Genomic DNA, 12310 nt, shown 5'->3' with positions numbered 1-12310 from the left:
ACACATTTTGGATTTTCTAGAATTTTGAGGTTTGCTCGAGCGGGAGAACCTCCGCTCGAGCGTAAATTACGCGCTCCCAGTACTTTTGCTGACTTGGTGTCCGCTCGAGTCCCCTATTTCACGCTCGAGCGGGGAGTTTTGTTGACAGGTCTTCCGCTCGAGCGCCCTATTTCACGCTCGAGCTTATTTTTCATGCAACCAGTACTTTTGCAGGCCTTAAGGGTCCGCTCGATCGGGGGAGTCCACGCTCAAGCGGGGACCCTGTTTTCTGAAATTTTGTTTTCGCATTCTGTGTTTCGTTTTCCGTTCTCTTTCACTTGCAAGCACTCTTAGGCATGTGTTAAACATTGTAAATGAGTTAAAGAGATAAGAACAAAGCCTAAAGAGGAAAATGTGAATTTAGAGCGGATTGAATTGTTAGTAACCCTTTTGTGTTCATGGAATGTGTAGGGTCGAGCTCCAGCGCAAATCCACAAGCCGACCACAGTGAGTAATATCTTATCAAGATATTTGAAATATACTGTTGTCCAATTGTTTACTTATATGTAAGTTTTGTAAGTCCATTAATCTGAATGGTGGACAACGATTGACATTAATGGTTGGGCCGAAGGCCGATTGATACGAGCGATTGGGCCAAAGGCCGATTGACATGAATGGTTGGGCCGAAGGCCGATTGATATGAATAATTGGGCCGAAGGCCGATTGACATGAATGGTTGGGCCGAAGGCCGATTGATATGAATAATTGGGTCGAAGGCCGATTGACATGAATGACTGGGCCGAAGGCCGAGTGACATAAACGTTTGGGCCAAAGGTCGATAGATATAAATGATTGGGCCAAGGGTCGGTAGATATAAATGATTGGGCCAAATGCCGTTTGCTGTAACTATTTCAATGATTGCTTACGTATCTTCCTAATTTGATATTATTCACTGGGCATTCGCTCATGCTCAATCATGTACATGTAGGTGAGCCAAAGGACGTCCAAAACTAGCCCCAGTGAAATTGTGAGAAACAGTCGAAGTTTTGAGGAGTCAACCCAAACGTCTCACGCACGAGACTATCTTCACTTTTGTCCTTTGTTTATAGTTTTGTTATGTTAGCGAAAGCATTGGATCACTTTTGTATATAAGTCTTGGGTTCGACTGACTTTAACTTGTATGATCCTGTATGTACAGTGTTTTGTGTTAGTACATATTTCGATGTGAGTTATTAACATATAAATGTTTGGAATGCTATGGTGCGCACATAAGCATAGCTCTACGGACAAAGTTTTAATTTGCTTCCGTTTGGCCCCTTTACTCTGATTAAATTTTGTTTTAATTGATTTGAGGCCGTAGGTAATCTCGCAATTACTGACCGGTTATGGCCTTAACCCATTGGGGTGGGTTCGGATCGTGACAAAGTGGTATCAGAGCACGAGTTAATAACTCACACATTTGTCAAAAGGGCAATAAGCATCTAGAAAAGACCGAGGATGCATTCATGTGATAAGTATGACTTTCATAGCATCGAGAATGCATCTGAATGTTTCAATGTGAACGACTATGTGTTATAAATTTGTGAATTGCTGCTTTGCAAATTATTTGAATATGTATGCTCTGTAATATATGCATACCTGTGAATCTTTTGTACAAAGTATAATGTAAGTTTAATTAGATGGTGAGAACAAGAGGTGATGAGATAGAGGAATCTTCTACTGCCAAACTAGATAGAATGGAAAGACTGATTCAGGAAATGACGGAGGCATTGAGGCAACAACAGTAATGGCAACAGCAGTGGCAGCAGCCACATTCTCCACCTCCGGCACCTCCTGTGCCAGATAATTAGAATGATGACCGAATCATAGCTCTCACCAAAGAATTTAAGAAAATGAAACCACCACAGTTCCATGGTGGATTAGATCCTTTGAAAGCTGAAGCTTGGGTCCTCGGCATCGAAAAATAGTTTGAAGTGTTCCCGTGTTCGGATACACAGAAGGTGTTTCTAGCCACTTTCATACTAGAAGACGAGGCAAGAAGATGGTGGATGTTAACGCGAGAGAATCACAGGGATGTTGATTGGGCGAAATTTTTGGAAATTTTCTATGACAAGTACTTCCTGCAGTGTGTCCAGGATAGGAAGGTGGCAGAATTCATGGAACTGAGGCAAGACAGTATGACTGTAGCCGAGTATGAGGCCAAATTCACTGAGTTGGCCAGGTTTGCGCCATACGTGATTGATACAGACTATAAGAAGGTGAGACACTTTGAAGGTGGGCTCTGAAGTGACATCCTAGAAAGAGTAAATGTCTTGAAGCTAGAGACCTACATTGGGGTGCTAGATAGGGCCATCATATCAGAGGCTAACATAGCTAGACAAACTAAGCCAACAACAGAGTGGAAAGCCAACAAAAGACAGGGCTTCTTTTCGAAGAAGCAAAATACGGGCTCCTCAAATACTTCTAATTCTTCTAGAGATACGACCCCGTTGTGTACCACTTGTAGTAATAGACATCGTGGGGTTTGTTACCGTGTGACAGGAGCTTGTTTTAATTGTGGTAAACAGGGGCATATGGCCAGAGATTGCAAACAGAGTAGAGAAAAATTTGTTGCTAGTTCGACAACATCAGTCCCAAAACCAGGAAATGCTACGAGATCTACTCCCGTCGAAGATACCGTAAGACAAGGGAGAGTTTTTGCGCTTGTTCCGGGCGATACCCGGAATGCCAACACAGTTGTCTCAGGTACCATCTCTATATGTAATCAGGATGCCTTTGTGTTAATTGACTCTGGATCAACACACTCATTTGTAACATGTGCATTTGTATCTAGACTGAGTAGACCTCTAGAATTATTGTCATATCTACTATGTGTGTCTGCTCCATCTGGGGAATCTGTATTGTGTGAAACTATCTATCGTTTTTGTGACATGCGAATTGGAAATGCCATTCTATATGTGGACTTGTTACGCTTGAACTTTAGGCACTTTGACATAATTTTGGTCATGGACTAGTTGACTAAATATTGTGCCACCATTGACTGTGTGACCAAACGGGTTGTGTTTAGACCACCAGAACAAGAAGAAATTGTGTTTGTAGGTAACGGGGTAGTGCCTCCACCTTATTTGATATCTTCAATGAAAGCATGTAAATTGATCAGGAAAGGGTGTCAGGGTTATTTGTGCTAAGTGTTGTCTAAACAATCTGTAAATGCTGAAATGAATGATATCCCTATTGTTAGAGAATTTCCAGATGTGTTTCCAAATGAATTACCAGGGGAATTGGTAGATAGGGAGATAGAGTTTACTATTGAAACTGTGCCAGGCACCCAGCCCATTTCTAAAACATCCTACAGAATGGCCACTGCTGAAATGAAAGAACTGAAAGAACAGTTGCAAGACCTGCTTAACAAGGGGTTTATCCGACCTAGAACTTCACCTTGGGGTGCACTAGTTTTGTTTGTGAAAAAGAAGGATGGAACTTTGCATTTGTGCATCGATTATCAGGAATTGAACAAGGTAACGATAAAGAATAAATATCCCCTACCCCGTATTGATGACTTATTTGACCAGTTACAGGGATCACAGGTGTTTTCTAAGATTGATTTGAGGTCCGGGTATCACCAGTTGAAAGTTAAGGCAGAAGATGTTGAGAAAATCGCATTCAGAACGAGGTATGGACATTTTGAGTTTCTTGTTATGCCATTTGGAGTGACTAATGCTCCGGCGGCATTTATAGCCCAAATGAATCGAATTTTCAAAACCTACCTTGACGAATTTGTTGTGGTTTTTATTAACGACATTTTGATATATTCTAAAGATCGACTTGAACATGAACACCATTTGAGAACTGTCTTACAAATACTTCAGGAAAGAAATTATTTGCTAAACTAAAGAAATGTGAGTTTTGGTTGGATGAAGTTGTTTTCTTGGGGCACGTGATCAACAAGGAAGGAATTTCAGTGGACCCACAAAAAATAGAGGCAATTGTGAATTGGCTTACACCGACAAATGTGACAGAAGTTCGCAGTTTCATAGGCTTAGCTGGTTATTACAGAAGGTTCGTGAAAGACTTTTCAAAATTAGCTGTGCCTCTTACCCAATTGACACGAAAAGGGCAATCGTTTGAATGGAACGACGAAAGAGAAGCTGCCTTTCATGAACTAAAAACAAGATTGACCACTGCACCAATTTTGACACTACCTTCAGGTACGGAGAATTTTGTAATTTTCAGTGATGCGTCTTATAAAGGTTTGGGTTGTGTGTTAATGCAGAACAGAAAGGTTATTGCTTACGCCTCCCGACAGTTGAGGCCACATGAGAAGAACTATCCAACGCATGACCTAGAACTGCCCGCAGTTGTTTTTGCTTTGAAAATTTGGCGGCATTATCTGTATGGAACAAAGTGTGAAGTCTACATGGATCACAAAAGTCTGAAATATTTCTTCACGCAGTAGAAGGAGATCTTGCAAGACTTTGAGAAGTCTGAAATTGAAGTGGTAATGTGTGAACAGGGAGGATTGATAGCCATTATTACAGCCGAACCGACAATCATTGAAGAAATCAAGCAGAAACAGAAAGAGGATGAATTCCTCAAGAAAGTGATTGATGAATTTGAGACAAGTCCGAAAGCAGAGTTCAGTATTGAAAATGAAGTGTTGAAATTCTGAAACCAAATGTGTGTCCCTGATATCCCGGAACTAAAGAAGAGGGTTTTAGATGAAGCCCACAGATCCGCATTTGCTATGCATCCAGGCAATAATAAAATGTATCGAGATTTGAAACAAACCTATTGGTGGCCCAAGATGAAGAAAGAGATTGCAGAATATGTGTCCAAGTGTCTTCAGTGTCAGCAAGTCAAAGCTGAACATCAGAGACCAAGCGGTCTACTTCAACTTCTCTCTATTCCTGAATGGATGTGGGAGCATGTGACTATGGATTTTGTTGTTGGCCTACCTCAGACTTCTCGAGGTATGGATTCTATTTGGGTTTTAGTTGATAGACTGACTAAATCTGCACATTTTCTGCCTGTCAGAACTACATTTACTGCTTATAGATTGGCTACTATTTATGTTGATGAGATTGTTCGTTTACATGGAGTTTCGGTATCTATTGTGTCGGATAGAGATCCGAAATTTGTATCTAGATTGCGGAAAAGTTTGCAGGAAGTTATGGGGATAGAACTAAGGTTCAGTACTGCATTCCACCCATAGACAGATGGACAATTAGAACGAACAATACAGACTCTGGAAGATATGCTTCGGATGTCTGCTTTGGATTTCCAGGGGAGTTGGGAAGACTACTTGCCACTTGTAGAATTTGCTTATAATAATAGCTTCCACTCCAGCATCGGTATAGCACCATACGAGGCTTTGTATGGAAGAAGGTGTAGATCACCAAATTGCTGGACAGAAGTCGGGGATAGGGGTTTACTTGGGCTTGAAATTGTGCAAGACACTTCCTAGAAAATTAAGACTATTCGACAAAGGCTCAAAACAGCTCAGGACCGACAAAAGAATTATGCAGATATCCGAAGAAGACCTCTTGAGTATGAGGTCGATGACCATGTATTTATTCGTGTGTCCTCAATGAAAGGCCAAGTCAGGTTTGGAAAGAAGGGCAAGTTGCCGCCCCGTTACATCGGGCCGTTTCAGATTTTGGAAAGCTTGGTCTAGTTGCTTATAGAGTTGCCTTGCCACCGGGATTCGAACAGATCCATAACAAGTTTCATGTGTCGATGTTGAGGGGTTACCTCCGGGACCCGTTTCATGTGATTGATTATCGCCGGGTAGCTATTGATGAAAATATGGAATATGCTGAATGGCCGAAACGAATTGTTGATCGGTAAGTGAAACAATTGAGAAGCAAGTCCATCCCAATGGTGAACGTGGAATGGAAAGAACACTATGGGACGGATGCCACGTGGGAAAAAGATGAGGAAATGCGACTACACTATCTACATTTGACGAAGGTAAATTAAGTTTGGAGGACCAAACTTCCTAAAGGGGGGAGACTATAATACCCCTGTTCTGTACTATGTTAATTAGACCTTATTTTGAATATGAGTATGTGTTTGATATGATTTTGTGTGCCATTATGTGGTTTTGAATGTCTATCTGTTCACCGTAGGAATATCTATTTGATTTTTCGCTTCAGAAATTAAATTGAAGGCCTCATCAGCCACAGAACTCGAAATTGATTACGCCATTGTGATTGGCATAATTTTTAGAGCCTACGGTGAAATTTAATTGAAAATTGATTTGGATCAAATTAAGTTGATTAAATTGGTGAATTAGTGCCCAACTATTCAATATTATTAAATAAGCATTAGTGGAACTTTTTATATGGCCATATACACTCTCTTTGCTCCTTTTTGAACTCAAAAATCTGAGATAGGCATGGAGAGGGTGTGAAAACCGTCTATAGAGAGAGAGAGAGAGAGAGAGAGAGAGAGAGAGAAGAATTGTGCAAGTTTTGCTCTTGAACTTTGAAAGTCTTGAAGATAACCCAAGAATTTGCCATAGATTGTGAAGATTAAAGCTCCTTGGTGAGTAATTCATGTGTTTTTAGTTATCATCTTGTGAATTCAAGTTTGAATGAGGGTCAAGAACGTGAATTAGTTTGATTTTGTTGTATTAAAGACTCATGTGTGCATGCACGTATGTAATTGCTTGAATTCACATGTTTGAGTTTAAAATACATGATCCATGTAGGATTTTGGTTAAAGCTCATGTATAATCACCATTTGTGTCATCTAAGTTGAAAATGGGAGCAATACATCACATGCACGTACAATTTATGAAGATAAGAGCTTTGAATGCATGAGTGTGAATATTGGAATTGAGTTTGGTGTCAATTTGAGGCATGCATGTGTTTGATTCATGAAATTGAGCTCCATGATGATGTGTTTTAGTGTTTATACCATGTTAGTACAAGAATATGTGAGGTTGAAGCCACAAAATGAGAGAAATGTTGGTTTGAATGTTGAGAGAGAGCTCAAGAACACATTCTGGATTTTTCAAAATTTTGAGGTCCGCTCAAGCGGGAGAACCTCTGCTCGAGCGTAAATTACATGCTCCCAGTACTTTTGCAGACTTGGTGTCTGCTCGAGCGCCCTATTTCACGCTTGAGAGGGGAGCTTTGTAGACAGGCCTTCCGCTCGAGCGCCCTATTTCACGCTCGAGCTTATTTTTCATGCAACCAGTACTTTTACAGCCTTAAGGGTCCGCTCGAGCGGGGGAGTCCTCGCTCGAGCGGGGACCCTTTTTTCTGAAATTTTGTTTTCGCATTCTGTGTTTCGTTTTTCGTTCTCTTTACTTGCAAGCACTCTTAGGCATGTGTTAAACATTGTAAATGAGTTAAAGAGATAAGAACAAAGCCTAAAGAGGAAAATGTGAATTTAGAACGGATTGAATTGTTAGTGACCCTTTTGTGTTCATGAAATGTGTAGGGTCGAGCTCCAAGGCAAATCCACAAGCCGATCACTGTGAGTAATATTTTATCAAGATATTTGAAATATACTGTTGTCTAATTGTTTACTTATATGTAAGTTTTGCAAGTCCATTAATCTGAATGGTGGACAACGATTGACATGGATGGTTGGGCCGAAGGCCGATTGATACGAGTGATTGGGCCAAAGGCCGATTGACATGAATGGTTGGGCCGAAGGCCGATTGATATGAATAATTGGGCCGAAGGCCGATTGACATGAATGGTTGGGCCGAAGGCTGATTGATATGAATAATTGGGTCGAAGGCCGATTGACATGAATGGTTGGGCCGAAGGCTGATTGATATGAATAATTGGGCCGAAGGCCGATTGACATGAATGACTGGGCCGAAGGCCGACTGACAAAATGTTTGGGCCAAAGGCCGATAGATATAAATGATTGGGCCATGGGCCGATAGATATTAATGATTGGGCCAAAGGCCGTTTGCTGTAACTATTTCAATGATTGCTTACGTATCTTCCTCATTTGATATTATTCACTGGGCATTCGCTCACGCTCATTCATGTACATGTAGGTGAGCCAATGGACGTCCAAAACCAGCCCCGGTGAAATTGTGAAAAACAGTCGAAGTTTTGAGAAGTCAACCCAAATGTCTCACGCACGAGACTGTCTTCGCTTTTGTCCTTTGTTTATAGTTTTGTTATGTTGGCGAAAGCATTGGACTACTTTTGTATATAAGTCTTGGGTTCGACTGACTTTAACTTGTATGATCCTGTACGTACAGTGTTTTGTGTTAGTACATATTTCGATGTAAGTTATTAACATATAAATGTTTGGAATGCTATGGTGTGCACATAAGCATAGCTCCATGGACAAAGTTTTAATTTGCTTCCATTTGGCCCCTTTACTCTGATTAAATTTTGTTTTAATTGATTTGAGGTCGTAGGTAATCTCGTGATTACTGGCCGGTTATAGCCTTAACCCATAGGGGCGGGTTCGGGTCGTGACAGCAAGATTCCTTGCTCGAGCGTCAAAAGTCTCACTTGAGCGTAAATTGCAAGTAACTAGAACTTTTACAGGCAGAAGGGGTTTGCTCGAGCGACCAAAGCTGTGCTCGAGTGGAGGGTCCTATTTCAGAAATTTTGTAAAGGCATGTTATGTTTTGTTTTCGGTTCTCTTTCACTTCTAAGCACTTTTAGGCATGCATTGGACATTCTAAATGAATTAAAGAGCATGAAAGAAGCCTAAGAACATTATGCAAATTAAGGAACAAAATGAAATGAATTAAGACCCAAGGTGTTATGAATTATGTAGGGTCAAGTGCAAGGACGAATCAAGCACCAGAACACAGTGAGTAATATCTTAGTGAAGATATTTTTGTGTATTCATTATTTTCTAATTGCTACCTATATGGTAATTCTGACCTTATGAATTTGTACTATGAATGAGTATTCTATATGTTCGACTCGTAACAGAATCTGTAAAGTGATTGGTGTAAACATATGAAATGGGCCTAAGACCATTTGGTATGTCTGATAAAGACACGGATTGGGCCCAAGGCCATTTGGAATGTTTAATAAGATAGACTACAGGTTGTTTTGAGTAAATAATTGATTAGACGAAAGGTCTTTTTGAATAAAGGATTGATTGGGCCAAAGGTCGTTTTGAATAAAGGGTTAATTGAACCAAAGGTCGTTTTGAATAGGAGTACGGATGTGATCACGATCATATGAGCATAATTATGAATATATGAATAGTGGACCCAAGGTCATTTGGCAATATGATATGAAGGACTGGTTGTCATTCGTACATGGAACCATTAGACCTGAAGTCGGTCTATGAATGAGTAATGGACCAGAGGTCGTTTTGTTTTGTATATGAGTTGGACCTAAGGTCGTTTTGTATATGAATATGCTGCATTGGACCTGAGGTCGTTCTGCTTTATTATGATCTACATATCCGTTTATGAATAGGAATAGTAGTTCAAATGAGCATGACTCATTTATGAACGAATCTCATTCATTAACCTCTTTACTATGGTATTATTCACTGGGCATTAGCTTACTCTGTATTTACATGTATGTAGGTGAGCAGCGGGACGTCTAGCCCCAGCCCCAGTGAGCGTCGAGAAACCAAGTTTTGTGAGGTCAACCAAAGTCGCCTCATGCAGAGGCCTTACTTTTGCTTTACCTTTCTTTTGCTCTTTTACGATCACGTATGACCGAACTTGTAACCATGGTTTTGGTGTTTTGTTTTTGTAAATGTTGAATATTGTCTACTGAAAGATTTTGGACGTATATAATACTTTCATAATATGAATGCTTGTGCGGTTTGAGTTATTATATGAACATGAGAATGTTTTAAATTTTGATTAAATCATTTATGCACAGCTCGTTAGAAATTTTTTTATAAGCATTGCTTCCGCAATTTTGGCCATCTATTATTAAATACGATTTTCTTTTTTACTAAGGTCGTAAGTAATCTCATGATTACTGGCCGGTTATGACTCTAATCCATGGGGGTGGGTTTAGGTCATCCATGGGAGCGGGTTTGGGTCATGACAAGAGCAGAGTTATTCTAGAGGTGGACAATAGTGTAAGTGTTCTACTGTGCAACAGAGACCTTCTGGAAGCCAAATAGTGGCCTTTTCGTGTGGAAACTAAACATGTACATGAGCATTCCTCGTATACCAAGCATGTTTAAGTTTAAATATTTAGTTTTAGATGTTTGTTGTAATTAATTAGTCGTAGCTAGTTAATTTTGTAAAGTGTTGTAATAATTAGTTAGTTAACTAGTTGTTCGATTTTGTCTTGTAATTATTTTAGTTAACTAGAACAGTTAATTCATTTGTTGTAATAATTTGTTAAGTAGTTTAGCTAATTTAATTTGTTTTGTAATAATTAGCTTAGCTTAGCTAGTTAGCTAGTTAGTTTATTCGGACTGTCCTTCGTGAGAGCGCAATGTTGTAATAACGTCTATGTCTTCCAACCCCACGTCTTTCTCCCTTTTATTTACTAGCTTATGATGGTTAGTTTAGGGACATCATTTTTTCTTTAGCATACTTCATGTTTGCATCCATTTGTATTGCATGCATCGAGGCTCGGTTCATCATTCTAACTTGCATTGTTATTGCTTATACTTCTTTAAATACATGCTTAGACCGCATGATATCAAATTAATTCATATGCCATATTAGTAGCCAAACCTATTAGTTGCATATCACATGTATTGCATTAGTCATATTGCATAGTTGAGAATCATGCATTTTTCTAACTCTTTTGTTTATTTTGGCTTGGAGTACTAGGTGAGCCTTTACTCGCTTTACCTTATCGCATGTGTGTGATTGTTGCCATGTCTAGCATGCTTGCCATGAGACTAATTGCTTAAGTGCTATAATTGCTTGAATGCCTGTGAATGAAGGCCAATTGCTTGAATTGGATTAATTTGAGTAATGTTCGTATGTGATCACTTTTTCAAGTGGTACATATTTTGAAACAATTTTTCAAAACGAACATGAATCGGAATGTTCCAATTCTTGCAAAGTTAGTCCATACTTGTGTGTGTGCGCATCACATAGTAATGCTAGCCTAATAATTGGAACAAGAGCATATAATGTACATAAGATTAATATCATGATTAGTAGAGGCCGATCTTCGATCGGGCAAGCAAGGGTGCTTAATTCATGACCTTCCTCTCTCGTACCTAAGTTCCTGAGCCGAGACAATCTGGGCGATGACGGACACGTGGCCTTTGGCACGAGTCATGGGTTTCCTAAATTTTCCAAAAATAAAATATTTAGGTGGCAACTCTGTATTTGGCAAAGCAGTCCATTTTTTACAATTTGATTTAAAATCGATTTTTCAAAAGATTTGTCGAATTTGGACTCTTTGGTGATTATCTATTTCACATTGTGTAGACCGCCCGAACTGCGCTCCGCGCACGAGGGCACGAATCATTGTTCTTAGCTAATACAGTTTGGACTCCTGTCACGGATCTGAATTTAATCTCACAAAGTGCAATGTAAGACTGATAAATCACCAAAGAGTCCAAATCCGTCAAATCATTTTGGAAAATCAATTTTAATCAAAAAGCGACAAACATAGACTGCTTTTCCAGATTTCAGAGTCGCCACCTAAATATTTTATTTTGAAAAAATTTAGGAAACCCTGACTCATGCCTAAGGCCACATGTCTGTCATCACCAAAGTTACCTCGGCTCGGGAACTTGGGTACGAGAGGGGAAGGTCATGTAATGAGTACCCCCGCTTGCTCGATCATAGATTGGCCTTTACTAACATGATATGTTATTTTTTAAAACACATGTGTTCTTATTCTGGTTATTAAGCTAGAATTACTATGTGATGCGCACAGCACACAAGTATAGACTAGATCGCCTGAATTGGAACAAAACATCTCATGTTTGTGTTTCGAAAATGGTTTGAAGTTGCTACCCTCAAGTAGGCTAAGACGCGGATTTTGCCACCCTCAAGTGGGCTTAGAAAACATGATTTTGCCACTCCACAAAGTGGGGTTAAAACTCTCATTTTGATGAATTATTCCAATTCAAGCAATGAAGCCTTCATCCACAGGCATTCATGCAGTTAAAGCACTTAAGCAGTTAGCCTCATGGCAACACTCACACTCATGCAAGGATGCTAAAGCATAAACACTCATAGTATACTCCGAGCCAAAACAAAAGGTAGTTAGTAATCATGCATGAATCCTAACTATGTTAAGATGCCTAATGCAACACATGCAAAATGCAACTAAAATAGGCTCGGCTATTCTAAGATGTCATGTTAATGCAACTTGATAACATGTATTCAAATTGGTATTGAGATACAATGCAGTTTGTATGATGCGCCGAGCCCGGTGCATGCAAA

General features: G+C 39.8%; 1 pseudogene; it reads left to right on the top strand.

The window, feature by feature from the left end:
• The window catches only part of LOC114256263 ((-)-germacrene D synthase-like), a 296423-nt pseudogene that overhangs the window by 98390 nt on the left and 185723 nt on the right, over positions 1-12310 (top strand).

This window comes from Camellia sinensis, chromosome 8 (genome assembly GCF_055761805.1).
Source record: "Camellia sinensis isolate YWXY chromosome 8, ASM5576180v1, whole genome shotgun sequence".
Taxonomy (NCBI): Eukaryota; Viridiplantae; Streptophyta; class Magnoliopsida; order Ericales; family Theaceae; genus Camellia; species Camellia sinensis.
The sequence above is the reverse complement of the archived record's forward strand: the minus strand, read 5'-3'. Positions and strand labels throughout refer to the sequence as shown.